Raw genomic sequence first — 24,526 nt, forward strand, 5'->3', positions numbered from 1 at the left:
CTTCTGTGTGTTTTCCTCAAGTATAGTTCATAAACCAATAGGGCATTTCCTCTTGCTCAGGGATAACCACATCCTGACAGGAACAGATACAGTCCCAGTGCTGATTTGCTCATGAGTGTTTCTCAACTGTGTAGATGTATTTTTAACGTAAGTACAAGGTATAACCTGGTGATGGTTAGACTCTGAGACAAGGGGACAAAGGCTTACCACTTAGAACACAATGCATTTCTATCAGAAACTGCTGGAAAATATACCTTTGAGCAGAAACGTAATTAATTAAAAGAGTTAAAAGTTTCTACACAGGATTTTTAAAGTTCACCTTTGGGCTTTGACATCCTGGGAAGACCAGGGTTTAATAAAAGACAGTGGGTGGAAACTTTCAAGGAGGGTCTTCCTGGACGCTCCTGGGCCTTCTCAAAGACCAAAGATAAACAGCATTCTTTCTTCTGTTAAAGTTTTACCTCAAAACACATGGTTTCTCTCTTCTCTGATATATTTATTACCAGGGCCCCTCTAGAAATATGACAGGATTGGGGAGAAGGGGGCATGGAGTGGAGGAGAGTCGTGTGCCCCGAGACCCGGAGAAAGCTGGAAAAGAGGAAAGCAGAAAGTGGGGAGAGACTTGTAGGGGTGAAAAATCTATGTACGACTTTTACATGTGAAGTCTGGAGGGAGGGAAGGCAGAGGGAAGTCCACCCTGAGCCACCCAGCATTCTCTTCCATTCCAAAGCCTCAGATTACCATCTGAAAGGATTCAGAAGTCTCCCCCCCACCCTGTGCGTACGTGTGTACATGCGTGTGCGGCGTGCATGTGCCTGTGTGGTGTTGTAGTAGGCGTGGTAACTAAAGAGACAACTAATTATAGCCCCAGGGTTAGAAATTTTCTGAGTGCCTGTCCTAGATATAATTGGTACCCCATAAACGAGTACATAGAAGAAGTTTGAGGCTCTCTCCAAACACAGTGAAATTAGGTAAAGGAAGGTTAAGAAACTGAAAAAGGAAAAAACCCCGTATTTTCATGCCTTCATTTGAAGCTGGTTCACTTAAAATCTCATGTCTGAGTGTGTAAGGCAGCCACAGTGGAAGTAAAAAAGGCAGTAGTCACCTGAAAAGCCGCAGCTAGCCTACGATGCAGCCTGCCCCTCCTGGGAAATACCCGAAGAAATACCCAAGGAGTGCAAGGCAGGACACCGCGTGGATGCATGCGTGTTTACTGAGGAGAAAACCTGTAACCAGCTGAGATGAACATCAACAGACGATTGGATCTTCCTCGTCCTCATTCTCTGTCTCTGTCTGTCTTTCTCTCCCTCCCTCCCTCCCTCACACACTCACACGCACGCACGCACGCACGCACGCACGCACACAAAGAGGGTGGTGGTGCATTGAGGAACATGGAACTTGGCTCAGCTGTAAAGAATAGAACTGTGTAGGAAAATGGATGAGACTGACCATCATTGAGTTAAAAAGTGTTAAACTTACAAATATCACATCTATCACCTATATATCACTTACCTATCACCTACCATCTAACATCTGTCTATCAATCCAGCTATCTGTCTGCTATCTCTCACAGATCTATCATTTATCTATTACCTATCATCTAACATCTTTATATTTATCTATCTATCTATCTCTCACAGATCTATCATTTATCTGTCACTGATCATCTAACATCTATCTGTCTGTCCACTTACCTACCTATCTGTCTTTCATCTAATCATCCTACCTATCTAATCATCTCCTTCTGAGATTAGAAGGGGAGATCATGTGGGAGAAGACAGAAATACGGGAGGGTGATATGAAGAAGACACCATGTGATTGTTCTCTTGTAGGTAGGTCTTGGGAACCCTCTTTATGAATGACCATACATTTGTTTGTTTGTTTGTTTACTGATTGTCTTTTCCTAGACTGGGTCCAAGTTTGCCAGTGTATCAACCAGAGGAGCATGCTACCTTTCTGCCAGCTAGTGGGGATACAGCTTAACCTCAACTTCCAATCGGGGAGATGAAGGACCATGGGAATCCATTTCCCAAAGCCATGCTTGCATGAGCTCGATGGAAATGCACATCTTAGGCAATGCCTTTCCAACTTCTCCTGCCCGCCCTTCCTCTTTTCTCAAGAGCCTTCTATTATATTTTACTATGCCTTTGATATTTTTGAGGACTTGGTGTATCCCCAGATTCCCAGTCTCTAAACTTGGGAACCCAGGAAATATTTTGTTCAAGTGTATGGATTTCATCTGAAGCCATATTACTACCTAGAGGCACAGGTTTCCTGTACACAGTTGCATCAGGAGTCAACTGTCTGTCCACACTGACCAGGATTCATCTCTCTCTTAATAGCTACTTTCACAAAGAAAGTTTAAAAGGTGACTTTTGTCTCCTGAAGGGTGTTAACTATGTAAAACTCAAATTAGTAACCACCCGGAGCTCTACTGAAATGTGACTGCTGGAAATGTGTTGAGTCATAAATGAAATTATTTTCTGCCAAATATGAGCATTCAAGAGGTTTAACTTCCTGCCTGAGAAATCCAACAAATTACCAAATGCCAGGGACAACAGCTCCGTCTTTAAACACTGAATGCCCGGTCCGTGGTGTGTTCTGTAAGCCATTCTGAATTCTTTTCCGACAGTGGAGAGTGTGACAATCGATGTCCATTCACCCGCAGATAAACGGCACATCTGAAAATCCTCTACTGAGGCAGCGGCATTTTTATTTATTATTATTACTATTAATAATTAAGGTAGCTCTTTTGTCATTAACATCATTCTCTGACTTGTGTTTTAGTGTTAGCAAAGGAATAATGACTTTCTTTCATTTCATTTTGAGACAGGGTCTCTAGCCCAGTCTGGCCTTGAACTCCCTTTGTAGCAGAAGATGATGGGATCTTTAGCCTTTGACCCTCTTGCCTCTATCTCCTGAGTACTGGGTACTAAGCACACTACCACCTTGTGAATATTGAGTGTACTACCACTGCTTGAGTACTGGGTACACTTCCATCTCCTGAATACCACATGTATTACCATCACTTGAGTACTGAGTATTAAGTACACTTCCATCTCTGGAGTACTGAGCACACTACCACTGCTTGAGTACTGAATACACTTCCATCTCCTGAGTATTAAGTACACTTCCATCTCTGGAGTACTGAGCACACTACTACTGCTTGAGTACTGAATACACTTCCATCTCCTGAGTACCAAGTATACTACCATCTCTTGAGTACTGAGTATACTACCACCTCTGGAGTACTGAGCATACTACCACCTCCTGAGTACTGAGTGCTGAGTACACTACTCCACCAGGGTCACAGGCTTCTTACTCCTCACTAATTTTAATGATGATTTTATCTTCCAGGGTTAACAAAATTAGTAGATTTACACAAATGATGGAGAATGACTAGTTTACACTTTGAAATAACTTTTTTGGGTAAACCTTACATTTCTTCTATTTTATTTCATGTGCAGAGCTCACGCATGGCTGGCCTTTCCTCCCCACCATCCACCCGGGAGCCAGACCATCCACTCCCGCTCCTGTGGAGTTCTCGCAGGTTGCCTGATGTGTTTATCAGTGTGAGTGACACAGATGGGCTATTGTTCTGTTCCGGAAACCAGTCTATATTTTTATAGTGTTTTCTGTCTGCTGTTTGTGGGACTTAACTACATCTCTCTCTCTGTGGTGTAAAGTTTCCAAAGGGACATGGCTGCAAAGTTTACAAGGTCTGAAAAATACTTTTATCTGATAGCAGTCCCTTCCAGTTTAAAAAAAAAAAATCTGTTAGACTAGCTCTGCCGCCTCCTTTCCATTCTGTTAGGAAATTTACCACCACAGTGGTACCCTTCCTCTCCCACAGAAATTAAATGTATATTAATGATAATATAATATATAAATAAATTGTATTTAATATTTATATATATAACAGTCACACATATCTATCATCTACTGTGTCTTTATATACATATAAATACATATACAAATATAAAGTATACATATATGTGTACATGTATAAATATATTAATTTATACAAAGACGTATGTAAATATGTATATATATGTGTGTGTGTGTGTGTGTGTAAGCAATCTTCCCTCTTCTGTAGTGTCACTGCCTGCCTTCTTAAAAGTAGAACTTACTATGTATGAGGAACAAATAGGTGGCCTTAGTATGTTTGATAGGTCCCACTGTTGACACTCTGGAACTCTCTCCTCTGCCCCCACTGCACTGCGTTGGTAGAGCACTGTCAGGCATCGTCCCCAGGATGGTTTTCAGAGTTCTCGACCTCTTGAAATCATCAATCTTCACATTGATGATCATTGATGATACATTATTTTTTTCTTTCATTAAGCTGGAGAAAAGTGTGTTCACTTATTTTTGAAGTATAAGTAGATGAAAGTGACATTTCAGACGTTTGGAGGCCACATTTCCATCACTATTGCATATTGTGTGTGTGTGTGTGTGTGTGTGTGTGTGTGTGTGTGTGTGTGTGTGTGTGAGAGAGAGAGAGAGAGAGAGAGACAGAGAGAGAGAGAGAGAGTGAGTTTTCCAAGTGTCCAGGTGTCCAGAATAAAAGAGACCTTGTAGACAAATTATTGAAATGTTTCCCAGGCTCAAAATTACTAACCGGACACTACTGATCTCCAAAGGCCCCTTCTTGAGTCTTCCTAATGCACCTCTTACTGCACCAGCCAAGCTTCCTTTCCTTTACTAATCCTCAGGTCATAAAATTAAATGAACAGTGATGTTCTTCAAGACTGCTATTGTTAGATCACTCACAAAGAGAGAAGGAGAAACAATGTATATTTCAGATCCTTCAGTTTTCCATGATCAGAAAGGACATTTTGCAGAGCTGACTCAGAAGAATTTGCCACAAGCAACACACCCGATACCTCCTTTGGAAATCATTTACTTAGAAAAATCCCAATTTAAAAGCTTTGTCTCTGAGTTGGGAGGGCGGGAAATTGAGTGCTTTCATTTTCTTTATCAAAACGGAAGTTCTCCCTGATTAATTTTCTGGGTAATTATTCACTTTTGGTAATTAGTGAAAACATTCCTCTCCATCGGCTTGTCACTTAGTGAAGGGTAATGCTTGGGTAGCCTCATTACAGTCTACAGAGATACTCAGAAGTAATTTGTGTCTTCCCTAAGAAGCTTAAAAGCCCATCAGAGAAAGAAGGAACAAGAAACAGGTAGATACTTAAACGAACCAATGGCAATCCATATATTAAGATGGCGGATCCAGGGACTGCACAGGCTAGGGAAACCTTGGCCCTGTTTCCTCTTTGTGCTCGCCTCTCTTTCCTTCCCCTGCCACGTCTGCTTTCCTCAACTCCATTTCTCCTTTGTGTCTTTTAAACACTTTGGATCGTTTGGTGATGTTTATAGGCAGGTATTTATCTTCGCATTCATTAAATAAAACCACAAACATGATTGGTGCCACCTCATCTGCTCCGTGCATGCACTCATTCCCTCACTCAGCCATTCATTAAACCAGTGCTAAGGCACTGCGCTAGGTCACATGACGCACCCAGCTAGATTCTGGCCCCCGCCTCGCCTGTCTGAAAAACAAAATACCAAGGTTCTTGGTTTTTGCCCTTGGCTTTTAGGAAGGCCATCAGGCATACTCTAAGGGACCACAGCAATGGGCAAGCAACATTCTCAGGGCCTCAGTGGTGGGGCCATGGCGCTTCGCCTTCTCAGATACGGTCATCTGCCTGGGTCTGCTCACTTCCTCTTCTTCCTTTCTGCAGTATTACTTAGTACTCCAGGGCTCATCCAGGGGCTGCCTGCTCTCCTCCTCCTCTAGATATTCCCTCTGCGCACCCGCATGGATTCAATTAGCACCCATCATAGATGAGTCCCAGACTCCTATCGCTAGCCCTGACCTTTCATCCTCTCTTCAGGCCCATATTTCTTTATGCCTACAAAGTATGTAGTGTAGATATTTCACTGCCATCTACAACAGACATGTCAGGACTGGATATTATCTCTCCTCCCACAATAGCCTCAGCGGGCTACCTCCTCACGGCCTTATAAGACCTAGTGCCCAAGTTCTGGGGTCAGTTTCAGCAGCTCCCCACCCCCACTCTTCTTTCTCCTCTGTACCCCCTCCTCACATCCTCACAAAGAGCAATGAATACTTCCTTGCTCTTTCTCTACATTATTTTTCCAGTTCAATTTGTGGGTGTGTATGGGTGGCAGGGGTGGGGGTGAGGTGGGGATGGGGTATTGGATCTTTGTACACAGCCTCAGGCTGATCTCAAACTCCCAGAGATCCACCTGCCTCTGCCTCCTGAGTGCTGGAATTAAAGGCGTGCACCACCACACCAGGCCCTTCCAGATTTTTTTTTTTTAAATTTCCATAGCCAAAGAACTATTCTGGATATTAACTGCATCAAAGCCTCAAAGCCATCCATCTACTGTCATACTCAAGGACAAGTCATAAATAAGAACATTTTCTAGGGGACTCTATTCAAAGAGAGTGCTTCCTATCACATGCTGTCTAATGATTTTTTTTTTTTTGGTTCTTTTTTTTCCCGGAGCTGGGGACCGAACCCAGGGCCTTGCGCTTCCTAGGCAAGCGCTCTACCGCTGAACTAAATCCCCAGCCCCTGCCTACCGATTTCTAAGAGCATAAAGAAATGCTTTAGGATGGAGTTAAGCGACTGTTTACTAGCCTTCACTGTTCACTTAACTCAATGGTTTTTATATTATTGTGTTCCCAGGCACAAATGTGTTGACGCTCTGGCCTCACCAGGCACAAGAGAAATAAAGGAAGAAAAGTCCAGACAAGGTAAGTTTAATGGCATATCCATCAAAAGACCCATCTGTAGGACGTTAAGATGTCAGGAAGGTTTTCCTTGGCTCATCTTCACATTTCCCAATTCCTCCTTCCCACCCCTTTCTTTGCTTTTCATCCCTTTGCTTCCCAACTGTCTTCCAACTGCCGGAGACCAATTTAGGCATTGCCCATGCATTGTGGGAAATGAGCCTCAGCCAGCCAAGTCTTACAGCTTCCTCAGCCAGCACAACTGATTTGACCAACCTCGGAAGAATGTGACTCAGTCTCCGTCCTCCTCTGTCTGAGGAGGGAGGTGTCAGGAGTGTAGCTCAGGAAGATGGCCCCCGAGTCCTTGTAAATACAGAACTCTTTCTTCCCATAAAAAACACCCATGTGTTCTGTTCGTTATCCAGTGGTTCTCCTCCCGCCCACTGCCCCAGTGAAGTCTGCTGAGACACTCATTCATGTGGCAAAGGGGGAATATAAGCCACGCTGACACAAGCTCTTGCCAGTTCCCCACTTGTTAAGACCCTGTTAACAGACTTTCGTAAAGGCTGTTTTATGGAATCTCCAGTTGCACAATGTGTAGACACAAAGAAAGGGGAACCCCTCAAACTGTGCACATCACGGCAGGCATCAAAAGCCACACAAAGAAGTAGCCAGGTGTGGTAGAATTGGAGCTACCTTGAGTGAGGGATGCAGTGCTATTAACACGGTGTGTGTGTGTGTGTGTGTGTGTGTGTGTGGCGGGGAACAGTTCTAGGGGACGGGGAAGGAGGAATGGCTGGTTGGCGTCAGAGGGCACAGAAGAGGCAAGGGCAGCAGGCGTGTTTTGAGCGTCTTATTTATGAAATGAAGTCCTGCCAGAGCCAACACTGTGGTTAGCTACCACAGGCCTAGAAGCACCTGACTCCTCGGCCAGCCTCAGTGCTCTAAGCTGTCTTCCCAGGCACAGTTCTACCTCTGTGGGTGCCTTTGGCAGCTCTGCACAAAGGGTGCCACCTAAGATGGCCGTGTGACTGAGAATGAATAACTTAGCCTGGAATGATCTCTGAATGACATCTAATGGGTCCCTAATGCTGAAAAAGACCACAAAGAAAGAACTAACTTTAGAAATTCCTTAAGGTGAACATGAGATGGGAATGATCTTAACTCTGCCAATACCAGTTAAGGGACTACCTTGAATATTTCTCCTCTTGCATGATCTCTCTTCAGAGCTGGTTGCTAGGAGGAACACACACACACACTCACATGTGTGTGTGCCCACACACACACACTCACATGTGCAGGCGGATGTGTATGCATGTGCGCTTATGCACATGTACGTGTGTGTGTGTGTGTGTGTGTGTGTGTTTGTAGAAGGTATGGAAGTGATATGAAAATGTTAAAAACAACAAAAAATAATTAAGGGGGGGCATCTCAGAAGTGATAAGACAGAATTATTTCAAAGTTTCAAGAGTTTATTCAGATCTAGGCTTGTAATGTAGGAAACTGACCCAATGTGGTGGAGGAGCAAAGAGAGGAGGGGGAAGGAAGGGAACCAACATCCATCACAACATGGAGACCATGCTGCATCAGACCTTCTGTCGCGGCCTCTGTAAGATAGTTCTCTCTCATCAAGTCCCACCTAACAGACAAGGAAACTGCGTTCAGGGAAGTTAGGAGCTCTGACTGGGGTCAAGCAGCCAGTGAGTAACATGACTCTGATTCAGACTCAGGTCTGACTCTGAAGCCCATATTCTTTCAATTATACCACGCTGCTTATTAAAGGGCTGGATAATACGCCTTGTGAGAAAAAGCTAAAGGAAGTTCTATAACTCATGCCGGACAAAAAAAGACTGGAAAATGATATAATGTTTTTGAAGTACTGTCTAGGAAGGATTAACCTAGGGGATGGTAACCAGCTGTTTTGAAAGCTGCTCTGAAGAAAGAGGCATAGGAAATAGGCTTCAGCGGCCACAGCACGAAGGGAAGCTTCCTTACAGAAGGCTTACTGGTTCTGGAGTTAGTAGCTGAGGACCAAACGCTATGGAATCTTCTTCCTGTGCAAGTCAAGATGGCTGACCCAGAAGAGAGGAAAAGTGGAGATGCCCTAAACGTAGAGTATAATACAGAAATGGACAAGAGAAGGAAGAAGAGAAAATCTTCCTTGGCATAGCACCACCCCAAACCAGCAGATGATGAGGGAAAGGAGCAACTGGAGAAAGGTTTGATGGGGCCACACAGAAAATGGGAGTTGTGATCACAATAGTGACGAGAGCTGTAAGCACATCTAGCGGAGAGCGGTCTCCGTCGGTAACGTTCCTCCCATGCAATCATGAGGAGCTGAGTTTGACCCCAAGCACCGCATAAAGCTGGGTATACCATAACAGGCCTTAGACCTGAGTAGTCTCTGAGACCTTTGCACTGTTCCATGGTAGAAGTACCATTCAGGCTGTGAGAATCAGCTGGTAGACAGACAGCACCCCTGCCAAAACTAAAACAAAGACCCCAGCTACCAAAATCCATATAGTTCCAGGAAAGTCTCAAGATGCACTAACCTTAACTTTTAGCTTCTGTAGCTCCACTTCTGGCTAACTGTTCTTGTTCATTGAAGTTTGTCAACCCAGAACATGGTTTACATGCTTAAACCATGCCCTAAGAAGGTTCCGGGCTACACTGTGATCCCAAACACCCAGTGTAGCCGCTGGCTGGCTCATAAAGCCTTTCTATTGGCTTAAACTCAAGTCTGAGCTTGAGCAATTCTCTGGTAAATAATCCGCAACAATAGAGGTGCATGCTTGTAATCTTAGCAATGGGGAAGCAGAAGCAGGAGGATCGCTGGCAAGAGGGTTTCATGGGCTACCATCATAACCGAATCAGCAAGCTCAGGTCTGACTACGAGACTGTCACAAAACACAGGGTGGACAATGTGTGGGGAAATACCTTCGGTTAACCCTTGACTCATATGTGTACAGGCACGCACGCATGGACACGCACACTCGCTCTGTAACACTAACAAAGAAAGTCTGGTATAATTCCAAAGATATTTTCACACTATACAGATTTTTATTCAAATGGAAGAATTGGAGAATGGTCAGAATGCATTAAACCATTTAAAGGCTAACTGAGCACTTTTTTTTTTGTACTTCCAGAAGAGTTAATTTTTTAAAAACTTGGTATTTATGTAGTTTTAATAATGTTCCCATTTAAAATACTGTATTGGCCCACTGTGTCCCACTATATAGCGGACAATATCCTATGACAATCTACACTTCAGTCTTGTGAAAGCTGTGATCCAGTAAAGCTAAGGAGCCATCTAGCAAAAAACCAACAGAGCTCAGGTCCAAATTGAAGTCCTTGAATTGATTTCAAACCCAAGACACCCTCCACCCCTCGGAATTTTAGCCTGGTCTGCCAAACTCACTGTGAGGGCTGGCTGCCTGTCAACCGTGCTACCTTGGCTCGTTCTTTTAACATCCATGTGAATGACTGTAATTCTAGAGATTGCTTCCTCGGGTGGCGGAAGAACTGATAAACACAATGAACAATCCCGAGGAACAGAACAACAGACGAACCCTGTATCCCGGCCACTGACGTCATCCTGCACACACGCCAGTGAGACTCATTTTGGACACACGGAGAACAATGTCTGAAAGCTCTGTTCTTTGTTGAAACCTACTCGGTGTCCAGAAAACATTCTTTCCTTCATTTGCTTATTCATTCATTTATTCAAATTTAACACAGATGAGGTCACAGGGTCGGGTCTATTTTTGCTGTGTTGAAAAGTTTTACATTAGTGTACTTTGAGGGAGGCTAATTCCTGACTATAGAGACATGCCGATTTCACTTTAACATTAATTTTTAAAAATTAATTTAGCTTACGGACACAAATAAAAATAATTTAAATACCTATTGTTTGCCTTCAGGATCATTCTGTGGAGGGTGGTGGGGAACACAACTGTGGGGTGTTTGAGGATTTCACAGAGATCAGAAAGGCTACAGAGAAGAAAGCATAGGCAGTGTCCAAGCATCACCACTGTAATCCTACACACAGGGCTTCCAAATGCGCATATTCATACGCATATGTGTATATAGTGTGTGCATATATATGCGATCATATACACAATATGTATATTTGTATAGTTACAAATGTACACATGTGTTGTGTTGTGTATCTGTGCATATATACATATATGTGCATTGCACAGGTGTGTATATATACATGTATATATGTGTGTGCATGTATACATGGGTGTCTATATATGTGTGTGCACGTGTGTGCTGCAGCTCATAGAAATTAGTCTTTCATAACAGGATACCCCTGCAGTTGCCTCATTCCTCTTTGGTCACGATCATAAAGTAATTTCAAGCATGAAATTGTTAATAAGCATACAGCTATACGTAGTGAATCCCAAATCTTGGATATTCGGCGACACAGAAACTTTACCATTCTGTGTGTCACTATTTCCTCCAAAAAATGCCCTGGGTCTGTGTGTCAGGAGAAATGTGGGGATTCTTTATAATGTAATAGACTCCACCCTCTCAAATGTGACAAGGGTGACCAGGTAAGATGAGAGGCTAAAAGGAGTTCCATTTGTTATTGATGGAAATTCAAATGAACCAGTGCTCTTTGGAGTCTTGGCTTTGTGGGTAGCTGGTGTTAGCTGTCAGTATTTAGCATGGGATTGACCAGGATAAGACAATAGGAGAAACAGGCACAGAGCTTAGTGACTGTGACCCAGCCTGCTTCCTGCATTCTAATCTTGTTGTCACTGCACAGCTTGCCTTGGCGCTCTGCCAAGCGGTGCGCCAGCAGAGAAGCTCTGACGAGGATGTGGGAGCTAACTGCTCTATCACCTGCTTCCGGGGAAGCAGGGAAGTGTGTAAAGGTTTTTAGGAGCCCGATTCTCTGAACAACCAGCCCAATTATTAATTCATCCTTTAATCTGAAAACTAACTTTAATGCCAAGCGTAGAGGTGTGCATTTGTTAGTCTAACTTTCGAGTATCTACTTTCTGTGACAAGACTGGGATCTTCCCTGCATCCAACCATGGGGCCCGGAGACATTTTCAGTAACTTTTTAAGTTGGCCTTAAATACTATAATTACTAAATATCCCAAGTGCTTTGGATATACAGAGTGTTGTTCTAAAATGAAGGGTTTGTGGGGGTGGGGGTTGAACACAATGGAACTGCTTCATGCACATGTAAGGAAAGTTATACCAAAACCCATTTTGTATTTTAGCGCACACTACTAAAAAGAATGAAATGCCTGAGTTACTTGTCAGGACTTCCCACTGTTTCTTGTCCTCCTACTACTCTGGCCCTTGCTGCAGAGCCTGTAGGGGCTCTACTAAGCAAAAGAAGAGGGGTCTACAGAAAATTATCAAACAGTTCCCCCTGCTACTGGCATTCAGTGACTAGTCATCACTACGCTCAGTCCGTATTTCAGAAACTGGAGCATTGAATTTGAGCTTCTCAGTTTAGTCAACCGTAGAACAGTGGTTACATAGCCTTTGTCTTCAATGAGGCAGAACTGTGGTAAATGGGACCATCCTGACACCAAGGAGCCTGGGTGAGGCATGCTTCTTTATTAAGTAGCCTCCCTAGCCTCCTCCCATGACTTCTTTCCATTTCCTGTTCTCACTTTCCTTTCTACCCATGTTCAAATATCCTCTACTCTCTGCTGCTACCTTAATTTACCCTTTTCTCTGTCCTACTAAAAGTGGATAGTCTTTAAGTTCAATGCCCAAAACACAACGTGTACAGTCTCCAACCAAAGGACCTCCATGGGCTATAGATGAGTAACACAGTGAGTCTGGGAAGTGCGGACTCCTGTGAAGGTCTGCAGCTTTCCACCCCAATGCTGAGTGATCACGTGGTCTGACACAGATTTGGAGGCTAATGTCTTGGACTGTGTTGAATAGATTTGCACACGATTCTGTCTCTGGGTTTCTGCTTATAGATGCTGTACTTTGGGTATGATGTCAAGTGTGGACAGAGCAGAGGCATGACGTCATGCTAGAAGCACAATGCTTTGGTTAATTTGGTCAGAGAGCCCTGGTTTTATGTCATTACCTTTACCACTCTCCCTCTTTCCTTCTTTCCCTCTTTCCCTCTTTCCCCCACTCCTTCCCTTTGACCCTTCCTTCCTCTTCTAAAGTGTATCCCTGACATGAGAATTTGTCACTCTTAGCCTAAAAGGATATAAGAAAATTAGAATTTGTCTTGCCTGTGAAGGCAAAATTCAAAAGATGCCTGTAGAAAGATTAAACAGAAAACCAGGGATGCTAAATATTCTGCATAACAGGAACAAATCTGAGATTGGGGGGAAAAATCAACCCATAGTTTAAACTTCCTGCCTGTGGGGCATAGTATACCTTACACCCTCTTAAACGCCACAGGTAATATAATTTATATTAAATAGGGCAGGTCCCAGCAGAAATTTGCACAGGCGCCAGGCAAAACAATTACTTTGATGTGCGCTTTTGAAAGTACTGTGGCTTATACAGGTATGAGGTTAATGTGCAGACCCAACAGAAGGCTTGAATGTACATTTTGAAATTAAAATTATTTAGTTACCAACATGATTATTAAGGGTAGTAGACCAACACATTAAAGTTAATCTCTTTACTCACTTTGCAAAATTAGATCAACAGTTAAGAAGGAAGAACACCCTGACTTAGACGTTCGGTCTAAGAGTTTGGAAAGCTACAGAGCCCTAGAAAGGATGTGTCTAGAAAGACAGCTTTCAGAGCTGATGGCAGGGTGCATTCTGAAGGCAATTACAGTGGCATTCAGGTGGGGCCACAGGATATCAAGATTAGGTTTGTAACAAAAGCCTCCTGCTAGAGTTGGATCTCGTTGCAGGAAGTCCTCAGTCTACGTAAGGTGTTGTGTTTCAGAAGTTCGGTTCTTTGTAAATTGGCTATTTGGAAAACAGAATAAACTCCTATTGAAATAACGATGGTTAAAATGAAGAGTTCTTTTCAGACAGGGGCAGACAAGTACACAGCACAGGAGAGCGCCTCCTATGGGACAAGAGAGATGCTACGAGGAAGTGGCACCTTCACCTCTGCTTCTCAGGGTATTTACAGTCAACTAGAAGACCAAGAACCAGAAGAGAGGAGGCTGTGCACAAATCCCATATGTAAGCCATGAGAACAAAAATTTAAAGTGGCGGTAAAGACCAAAGGCACTTAAATGCATGGCCAAGACATTCAAAGGAATGAGACACAGAGAGCCGAACAGGAAACACTGTCTATGAGACGGCCCATGCCACAGGCTGACTTGGGGGCACAGCCCTCTGTGGTGCTGGTCACTTGGGAGCAAGGTTAACTCCAGGGTGGACACATTCTTACACAGAAGCAGTATGAAGGCTAGGTTCTCCGAGCCCAAACAGTGTTTTTATATTACATCATATTTCACTATAAAAATAGAGCAAGTTCTTCTAAAACTATAACAAATTTTAGGCAAAATTTTACCTCATGTTTTAATCTGGCTTTTTTAAAAACGCCTCTATAAAGTAAAGCATTTCACTTCCTTTAATCACTCTATCTGCAGGCTGTAGACATAGCATCAGTTTCGCTTAAGATCATTAAGAATCGAGACACTGGGTAACGGGGTAGCAGGCGCTAACTGGACTGCTGAAATGGCGCTTAGACCTTGATACCACCTAGAAAGATAGGAAAGATAGGAGCGAGATTGGAAATTGTATTGGAAAGAACTGCGTTATTACTATCCAGAGCAGCTGTTTAATCCCATGCCTACCCTGTCCCAGAACCACTGGGCCACAGCATGATAGTTACCTAGTAACATCCTGAGGGGGCAGGGGACAGAAAATAAGAATGTGTCCAATAAATTCCTATTAATAACCAATTTCCCTAAACGTTGTCTTGAGTTGCTACTTTAATTTTCTGCCCTTCTTCCCAAACTACTGTCACTCACAAAGAACTCACCAAAGTAAAGACTTCTGGGGGCTTCCACGGAGAGATACAGAGGTTCTTCTTTTAGTTTTGGTAGTATCCCCACCCCGAGGTTATTAAGTGCCGAGCGGTAACTGGGATAAGAACTCTAGGGCTCAGGACTCCCGGATGTGGATCTCTCTTTTCCTGAGAACAGAGTCCTGGCACTTGCTTTCCCATTCAGACCCTGCTCCTGCCTCAGTAGCCTCACAGGAAAGTGCTAGTTAACACTGCCTGGGTTCTGGCGTGTTTTAGTTCATCAGCGATTGCGAGAGAAACTCAAGTTGACAAGATCCCTGATCTTTAATGCACCCAGCCATCACAACACTCTCATCTGATGTTGGTCAACTGGACTGGCTTTTAGACAATGGATTTTCATCCTAAGCCTATAATACCTTATAGATAGGATTTTCTGCCTTCAAAGAACCTACAGTATAAACAAAAGAGAACATAAAGCCCTTACTCTACAGAACTGGATGTCTAACACAGTTTGTCATTTTGGGTCTTCTTGAATGCCCTTGTCCTTTTCCCATACTCCCCCTTAGCCAGTACCACCAACAAAATCAACATCAAACAAAATAGCCTCCAAGAACTGGATTTTTCTTTTTTAGTTGAACCACCTCGCAACTCTGAATCGAAATGCAAATGGGCGCCTTGAGTTGCCTTCCCATTGAAATATAATAAGCCTAACCATCCGTATCTCCCCAAGAGGGTTCTGCTTATACTTTTCCTGCAAATGCCGCAGAGACCACTAATAATAGCTCAGAGGTGGACGTAAACCCTCTGTAATGGCTCGCTGAGCTTCGGTGGGCCCACTTGTGTAGGAAAGGTCTTTTGAGGGCTCGTGTAAGACAGCAACAAGTCGGCAAGAGGCTATCTTCAGAGGCACTGACCCCTGTCTCCCACCCCAACCCCCTGACAGCCCACTGGCCTCTCTCACAAGACTTCCCTCTAGCCATGGTTACATGTGACCTCATGGCGACTTCCTGACATGAGTTTAGCCTCAGGCTAATGTCTAAAGAGTTCAGTCACTATAAAAACTGGTTTATTGGATGCAAAAGAGAATTAGGACTTCAAAGCCTCTCACCCTGTCAAATTAGATTAACATATGGAGCAGCGGCTAGGCTATGACTGGTATTCGTAGCATAAGCTATTTGGTAAGGCTCCGGCTGAGGGTCACAAACAGCTTGTTCACGGTCTTAAGTGAACCACTGCTGCGGTGGTACAGTTTCTCAAATGAGTGTCACATGACGTGGGAAACGCATATACTGAAACAGGAAATGTAAAAGGTCAAATGCCAAGTTCTGCGTAAGGTGAAATTCAGATTTTTCTGAAGGAGTTAGGCTCCCTATTGCACAGAGTAAAACCAAGTTCTTCACAGCTGAGAAGTGGATGTTAAAATATTATCTCTGACTTCCTTTGAGCAGTAGGTTTAAGAGAAAATTACATTTTAATCCAGGTTATTTTTTTTTTTATGAATCATCCAAGGAAAGTGGACTTTCAATGAAAAATACTCCAGCGATAAATATGAGTGTTAAAAGTTCTGTGTGTGAATAGGGATAAAAGCAAATATGTCCACCCACGTTATTGACTCTCTGCGGATATTCTAGGAACAAGAGCAGTCAAGGGCCAGGACGCTCACTAGACATACTGGGTAGTGGCTTTGAAATGAAACACTTTACGACTTACCATTTATTTATTCGTTTCCTCTATTTTTTCAGGTTAGAAAGCTGTGCTAACGTGTAAGCAATGCTTACATCAGTGATAATATTCTGTTTCCGGGTTTTGTTTCTAAAAACAAATAGTTCAAAAATAGAGCATGGTGCCAGAAAGCTTTTTTTTTTTTTTTTTTTTTTTTTTTTTTTTTTTTTTTTTTTTTTTAAGGTAAATAAAGGCTTTGGCACACAGACCAAAGCCTGAGAAACAGACGGTGTCCAAGGACTTTATACAAACCAAATGAGCAATGCTGTTTGGTCTAATTGAATATTGCATACATCTAAGTTCTAGTCATTTTATCATCTTATTCCCCACACCATCAGAAAGCCAATTCTGTAAGAAATAGTAGGACGTACATGTCAAAGTCTGCTATATGAGATGGTTCATCTGCAGCTGAGGTAGAGGATGCTATACACCAAACCTCAAGGCCTCACACATGCTAGACAGGCAGGTGCTCTGCCACTGACTACATCACCACCCTATCTGTAATTTAAAAACAATGCTATTTTAGTTCATAATTTGTCCAGAAAAAACAGCTGACTTGGCTACAGAGTTATATGTATTAAAAATGTTTACAAGTTCTAATACGAGTCATCAAATGTCACCAGACTAGCAGATAAAGCTAATCCCCAACATATCACAATGATGACTGAAAGTTTTTAACAGATGGCATCATTTAGAATCCTTTGAGCAACCAGCTAGTCATGGTCAGATGATCCTCTCTGTACCTTGTTTTACCTAACATTTGACTAGAAAACCAGTTACCGAATGGAGTGCTGGGGCTGGCCCTGTTGTCTTGATTCTAGATGCTCCTGACTAGACACTTAGCATGAAGGCACAACCATACATTGAAAGAGAAGATTTGACTGGGGAGCTGTGATTGACACCAGAAGTCCTTTTAAATGGGATGCCCCACAGCCGGCAGCACTCAGGTGAGCGTGAATCAGAGACTCCATTGTGGCTTTGTGCACTAGCACACTGACAGACTGGTGGAAGGCTCTAAGCTCAGACCGCAGACCCAGCCTCTCAGCCCACCAGTTCTGTGACCTTGGACAAAGTCTGTCCAACTGCTCTAGCCCAGCGCCTTCTTGCCAACAAAGTTAAGGATCTAAAGTTCTGAATGGGAAAGTGGAGCTTTGCCCATTACTCTACAAATTGGAGAAAGCATGGCCACTCGTGACTATCACTGGAGGATGCGTCTGCTTTTTATTTAGCGTTGCTGGCCCTTGGGACTCCCCTTCCCTCAAATAGAGCGTCCTCTCTTCATTTCTAATAGGAAACCAAGCTCCCTTAGGCAGACAGCACTTAAGTAAATTAGTCAGTGATAAGTGCCATTTTAACACAGCAACTAAAAGGAACAGGGTGTGTGACCCCCAAGCGGTCTGCCCAGAGCTGTGCCGTAACTGTAGGTTTGTGTATTCTGTGACTTGATCCATATTCATTCTTGGGATGAAGAAGCATTGTCACTGGAAGGCAGATGACCTCTCTTAGGTCCACCCACGCAGAGTGACAGGGCTGCCAGAAACATTGTACTTACATTTGACCTAAAAGATATTCCCTCTGACGTCTTAGCTGGGGCCCGTGCTCTGCCCTGCCTGCCCTAGCTGCATGTGCACAAACATGGTCATTTTTGTGAACCTCTTTCCAGCCTCTTCTGTGAGACTGGAACCCCCAACTTGGGTCACTGGTTTTGCTGTTAGCAGTGTGTTGCAACTGATGTGCATGAAAAGAAAATGACTGAAAAGTTTTTAAAAAACTGAAAACCCTCTATTTTCCTTTCTTGTCTTTATCTGGCACACATCACCCGTAGATCTGTTTGCGTTTGCAGCATGGTCTATAGGGCATTGCTTTAGTGAAGTGACCCAAGTTTCAGGTGCGTTTTGTTTTGTTTTGTTTTTTAAGTCAGCAAAGCCACTGGTTCCCAACTCGGATTTGTGGAGAAACAGATAAAGCGACTTCTAGATTAATAGGTAATGCAGTATGAAACAAGTAAGTGGCACTTATTGTAATAATTCCCATCCTGGTGTCTTTCCTTAATAACAAGGTGTGAATACAGGTGCTGAGGTCTGGGTGTCATGTAAGTGTGCTTGGAGCATTGCTTCACAAGACCATCTGACTTGCAGGACCACGGCACTCCACAAAACATAGGTATGTGGTTTTGAATGACTACCATCGACAGTTTGCACAGGGACAGAAGTTGAGGGAGAAGTCGGATCCTTCTTAGGGCACTCTGTGCTTTAAATGATTAAACAGCATAGCATTGAGATGTACGTCCAAAAAAAAAAAAAAAATCGGTTGTGTGAGAGGAGACGCAAGCACGGTTCTCTGCATCCGATGTAAGGAGATGCAGACACACAGAGCTGTCCCCTCCACTTCCTCACCTCGGAGCAGCTGCTCTCACACGGCACTGTCTCCTGCAGGAAAGAGATCTGGCCACCCGGCTGCCACTTGGGTTTGTTCTCACACTTGTTGAAAAGCATTTCCCCGGGCTCAATGTGTACTCAGCGATAACATACAAAGGAGTATCATTTTTTTGTTGTTTTCTTTTGAAGAGGTTTCGGGGTTAAATTCTTTGCGAGAAAGATTTTTTTTTTCTTAAAGTCAGAATGATGGAAACTTGGGTCTCCCCTCTGTGATATTTTACTAGTAAGAAGCTGTGCTGGTATTGTTTCTACAGGAAAATGTAGATGTTAGAATCTCGCACACGAAGCTCTTTAAAAGTTCGGTTTTGAAGACTAGAGCCTGTGTAGAATGCAGCCTGTGGCAGCTGCTTTGCCTTATCATCCTGTCCTATGGGATCTATAACCTCGGATCCCACCGCCTTCACGGCGTCTTCCTTCTCTTAACAAACTGGTATCTGGGATCTTGCCATGTATTTGGAACGGGGGAAAACAAAGCAAAACAATAGAGGACAAACCAACCACCTTTAAAGTCCGCTGATCCACATTACAAATGAGCATTTGAGATTGATCTACAAGCAAAAACTGTGCCTGGACCGTGTGGACACAAGGCAGAGTCCGATGAAGATGAATGCTCGCCATTGGTGGCACTCCAGAGGCCGAGGCAGGAGGATCGGGGATTTGAAGTTAGTCTGGCTAGATAGTGGGATCCCATTTGAAATAGAAAAGAAACAAAGTAAACAAAGTATCAGGAAACTGATACTTCTTTTTATGAAAAGTTAATTAGGGTCGATTTGTGCTGTTCTTGAAATATGACTTTGGAGACCTCCTATAAAATACTTGGCTTCATAGCCAGTATATTTCTGACGTCATTTCAGGTAGGTTTTCCTACATGAGAATAGGTTTGTGGAGCTGCTCCCACCCAAACACACAACACACACACACACACATATATATGCACCTGTGTGTTCTAGTATGCATACTGTACACTCATGTGTATGTGTGTGCACTGTGTGCACCCATGTATGTTTGCCGGCTCACGAGCATGGTTTTTATTCTGCTTCAAAGGCTCTGCTGGGGTCCTGAGAACAAAAGCTAGAGCCAACCAGAGCTCTGAAGGATTTATGGACCCAGGTCAGAGGCTCCCATTGTCTTCTATTATCTAGTGAATGTGTAACACCTGTCTCTCCGGGAGGAAACAGAAATGTGTGTGCACATAAACATATTTATGCCAAGTATATTTTAAGTTTTATAAGGGGGTGCAAGCATTTTATACATAGAAAAGCATAATACTTGGTAAATTCTGGATGCATGTGGCATTAGTGTTAACTGCTATGTTCGTGGAATTTGCTATTAATTTTCCATAATCCCATTACCAATAATAATAATATAAATTGTACCACAAACAAAATATTTGATATTCAAATCAACAAAAAACAAATATCTCATCTCATTAACAAATTAGTAAAATTCCAACATAGATTAGAGCTGACAATTTTGCAATTAACACATACATAAGACCAAACAGGAAAAAAAAAAACTCCAAAAAAAAAAAAGCTATTAAGTCAAGTCAGCACTTTACTAACTCATAAATTCTGTGATTCCTTCTCCAAATTACAGCAGAGTTTTGGATCATTCAAAGAATACAAAGGGGTGGTGAGAAATGGACAGCAACACTGCCACATACAGTGTCTTCTCCAGACAGAAGTAACAAACAACAAACCCTCAGACCATAACTGGGAGTAAAGCAGAAGAAACACACTTTGAAACAATGAGCTTTGCCCTATTGCTTTCATATTTAGCCTGATTTTATTATAAATTTATGTTAATTTGTGAATAGTGACCATGTTATCAGCAAGCTCACAGACTTTCTGAGATTTTAAGAACTGGCTCTAAACTGGCTCTCTGACCCAAAAACAAAACCCAAAAACACATAAGCATCCTTAAAAGCTGTGGCCAGTTTGGGTGTTGCTAGCTTTATAAGAGGATTTAATGAGTCTCTAAAAGGAACTAACATCTCTATTATAAAAGCTAAGCTAATTTTGTTCTTCGATTTGTCTTTGCCAGACTGAGGGAAAGCAGAATTGTTAACTGTAGTCCTCAGACTGTGTTCTTTGCTTTAGCTGCAATCCCCGGTGGGGCTCAGTCCTCTTTGGAACATTGTGTCCAGTACCTAAGTGTGAGCTCACAGGAAACGACACTGGTCTGATTCCTAACATGCTCAAAGCTCCAGTCTGACTAGGAAACAGATCTTCTTGCTTGAATACACCGTGGAAGAAGAGTTTGGAGCCGAGCCAGGCCCTACCTGAGATGCTTGATCTTAAGTTGCCAGTTTGATTGGATCTGGGATCAACTAAGAGACACACCTCTGGGCAGGGCTGTGCTAGCATTTCATGGAAGGATTAGCAGAAGCTTAGCCCAGAGTTCTCAGCACTTCTCAGCAGCAGTGTGGGGAGGTTCTGTGATGCTTTCGCCTGTCCACCTTTGTAGGTGAGTGGATCCACCCTGTTGCAGCTGCCCCTGGCTGCCCCATCCTTCACTGGCAAAGCAACAAAGCTTCTCCTGCCTTGCAACATGGACTGAAGACCAGTGGTTCTCTAGGAACTTTCCAGGCCTTCACTGATTGTACTGCTGAGGTACCCAGCCTCCTGGACGGGGCAACGCTTCCCTGTACAGGCAGCCACTGCCTGACTACCCAGCCTGCATCTGTAAGCGGAGCTAAGAGGTCCCCTTTACAATAGATATCTGCTCTCCTCTAGGCTGACTCCCTGCCTTATTTATTGCCTTTGGTGTGGCAACGAAACTGTCTGAGGCCTCCAGACAGTCTAGTCTGCCAATTGTTCTCAAAATGGAAGGGAACAGAACACATAATAATTCAGAGTACAGTAAGACCCGAACTACAAAGGACAGAGAGCAGTGACTAAAATAACCCCAAATCACTTTCACTGTCAACAGACCAAACAGGACCTAATCTAATGGAAATTAAAAAAAAAAAAGTTCCAAGACACAAATAGAAAATAATCCATAATAGTGTAGAATTTACCCCAATGGGGATTTCTACAAACACAAAATACTCATGAGTATGACAAAGGCTTTCCTCCTTTTCTATTTTATAGTATTTATGACATTTCCTACACAGCTGCCTCCATACCGGCCTTTACCAGTGGCCTGAACTCCAAGCATCCTGAAAGTAGATGTGTAGGTGGTGCGTTTACAATGGGACTTGGTGAATTCACAAAGGAGCAAAAATTGCAAGCCTTCCCAGTGTACAGTGCGGTCTCTGTAGCCAGGGGATAAAGAACTTCAACTCTTTATCACAACCTGGGAAAGCCACTTCCTTCCTTTAGAAGAAGGCTCAGGCCATGATAAAGAAACGTGTGGGGCACAAGGAGCCGCGTGTAGTGAGCCAGGCCTTTCTCTAACCAGCATCCACAAACGTGGTGCACATCTACCTGACTCCTTAAACCAGAACCCTGCTGGTCCAGGGAGAAGCCCAAACGCTCACTTTCCTCCACTGCAGCTTCCCAAAACTCAGAAAATACCCTGCAATAATTTTATCAGGCAGTAGATTTTCCAAGGTGTGCACGTCCTATGAAAGCTAAGTAGGGGAAAAGCGTGAGCAGACTTGTCATGGGTTGCTAGGGAGATGGCTCAGTGGTAAGAGTTTCCTGGGAACACTAGAGGACGTGAGTTCAAATCTCCACCACCCATATGAGAAACCAGACATAGCCTCAGCTACCTATAACTCCAGTGCTAGCAGAGGACGTGGTAGAGAGAAGGGAAGATTCAAATTACTCACCAGCCTGCCAACATAGCCAAAACAGCCAGCGACGCACGCACGCACGCACGCTCGCGCATGGGCATGTACCACCTCCCTGCCCCGTATGCTAAAAAAGTCATCACGGGGGGAAACCCCTTCAAAATGTAGACATGATACAGAATTCATAAACATTGGAAAGGACTTGATCTCCAGTGTAAACTACAGCAATCCTTGGAAATATTTGGAGACGGGAGGAAACTCGGATGTCCTCATGGACCACCTATATGGAGCCTAACTTAGAAACTTTAAACCCAAACCATTTGCCAAGCAGGACTGTAATACAGCTCCGAAGCTATTTCAATTCCTAGAACTCCATTCATCTCAACTACAAACTATCTCCAGCAAGTAAATGCTGGGGCGGGCAGAGGACATCTAAAGCAGAGGCTCTGGGCTGTGTTCCTCCAAGGTTCAACCCATTAGGCAGTGGCACTATTAGGTATGGGTTTCAGAATCATCCTGTTGCCAACAGAGGCCTACGATTGGTGATCACCTCACAAGCAGCAGTTGGGGGCAGAAGATCTGCTTCCAGAGATGGTCATACAGAATGCCCACAAAATGTACATTCGTAAAAATAAAGGAGGGGAAAGACTATGAGGAAGAATGAAGGGGGGAGGAGGGGGGAGGGAGGGAGAGGGGGAAGAGAATGCATACAGCACAGCACACCTCCCAACAACAGCCGCGTTGTGATCCCTCTGGTAATGTTACCCAGGTTTTGTTTATCATGAAAAGACCCCATTAATGCCTCAGCCCCATGAAACAGCAGACCAAGTCCATGAATGGCACCTATCAGAGCCCTGGGTAAATCCAATGATTAGAGGGAATTTGCCAAAGGGCCTTTCTAGCTGAGAAAATGCCTACTCGGGAGAGGAATGCAGACAATTCCTGGGCACACAGGCCCCTCTTTGTTGGCAGCCTGGTGGTATTCTGGAGCAAATAAAGGACAAAAATGGGATCGTAGATGCAATGAACATTTAAAGAAAATGGTTTTCAAAGACCTCCTTGAAACATTCCTTTTAACCTCCTCCCAGGAAGCGGGGGGGGGGGGGGTCCTGATAAAGATGAATGGCAGGGAACTTCTACCCAAAGCACCCATTGATAGCGCAGCACAACCTTGGCCATTCTTAGTTGTAGTATAGTTTTAGTGAGATCTCCCTTGTCCTGCTGGGTCTCCTAGTTAAACAGTAAACCAGAGTTAAAGCTTTACAGATAGGAACACACACACACACACACACACACACACACACACACACACACACACACACACAGCTTTACTGACAGAGTAAACTGAGATTTAGCATAACATGAAAGCAGTCAGCAGGGAAGCAGGGGGTGGGGGTGGAGGAGTGCATGTCAGAGCAGACCCGGGTGTGTTAACCATTTTTAGACCGAAACAAAGAAGAAAGATTATGCTGAGCTACCATCCAAACATATATGAGCAACCTGAAAGAGGATCCGCAGGCAGACTATTACAGGGTAAAGATGGATAGATAAGATGTCGGCACCCTGGGCATCTGCAGGCCGCACTTAAGTGGACGTCTGTGCACAAGAGCCGTGTGTGTAAGTCAGAGCCCCTCACACCAGTGAGACACAGCACACTTGCTTTGTTTTGCCTGTACAATGGCCCAGGTCTATAGGAAAGGTGCTACACCTCATTCAGTATGCTGTCCCAGAAAGACAAACTTTTGGTTTGTTCGGTGGGACGCAGCTAGTATAATAGGGGTGAACCAGAACCTAACACAATTCCTTTTTTGTTTGTTTGTTTTTTAACGTAAGATTTAGGTAGCCCTCAGCAAGTCATTTTGTATATCTGAGTTTCTCATTTTTCTGAAAAGGACACCCCCCACTCCCCCCACTCTCCCACTCCCCCCACCC

General features: G+C 43.7%; 1 protein-coding gene and 1 long non-coding RNA gene across 3 annotated transcripts in view; both read right to left on the reverse strand.

The window, feature by feature from the left end:
* Hmga2 (high mobility group AT-hook 2) overlaps positions 1-24,526 on the reverse strand; it is a 121,846-nt gene that overhangs the window by 31,572 nt on the left and 65,748 nt on the right. The window lies entirely within an intron of this gene.
* The window catches only part of LOC120093613 (uncharacterized), a 28,796-nt gene continuing 8,706 nt past the window's right edge, over positions 4,437-24,526 (reverse strand). Inside the window, exon 2 of the long non-coding RNA XR_005486997.2 lies at positions 4,437-14,430. This is a non-coding gene — a long non-coding RNA (uncharacterized LOC120093613). The remainder of the gene's footprint in view (positions 14,431-24,526) is intronic.

This window comes from Rattus norvegicus, chromosome 7, assembly GCF_036323735.1.
Source record: "Rattus norvegicus strain BN/NHsdMcwi chromosome 7, GRCr8, whole genome shotgun sequence".
Classification (NCBI taxonomy): Eukaryota; Metazoa; Chordata; class Mammalia; order Rodentia; family Muridae; genus Rattus; species Rattus norvegicus.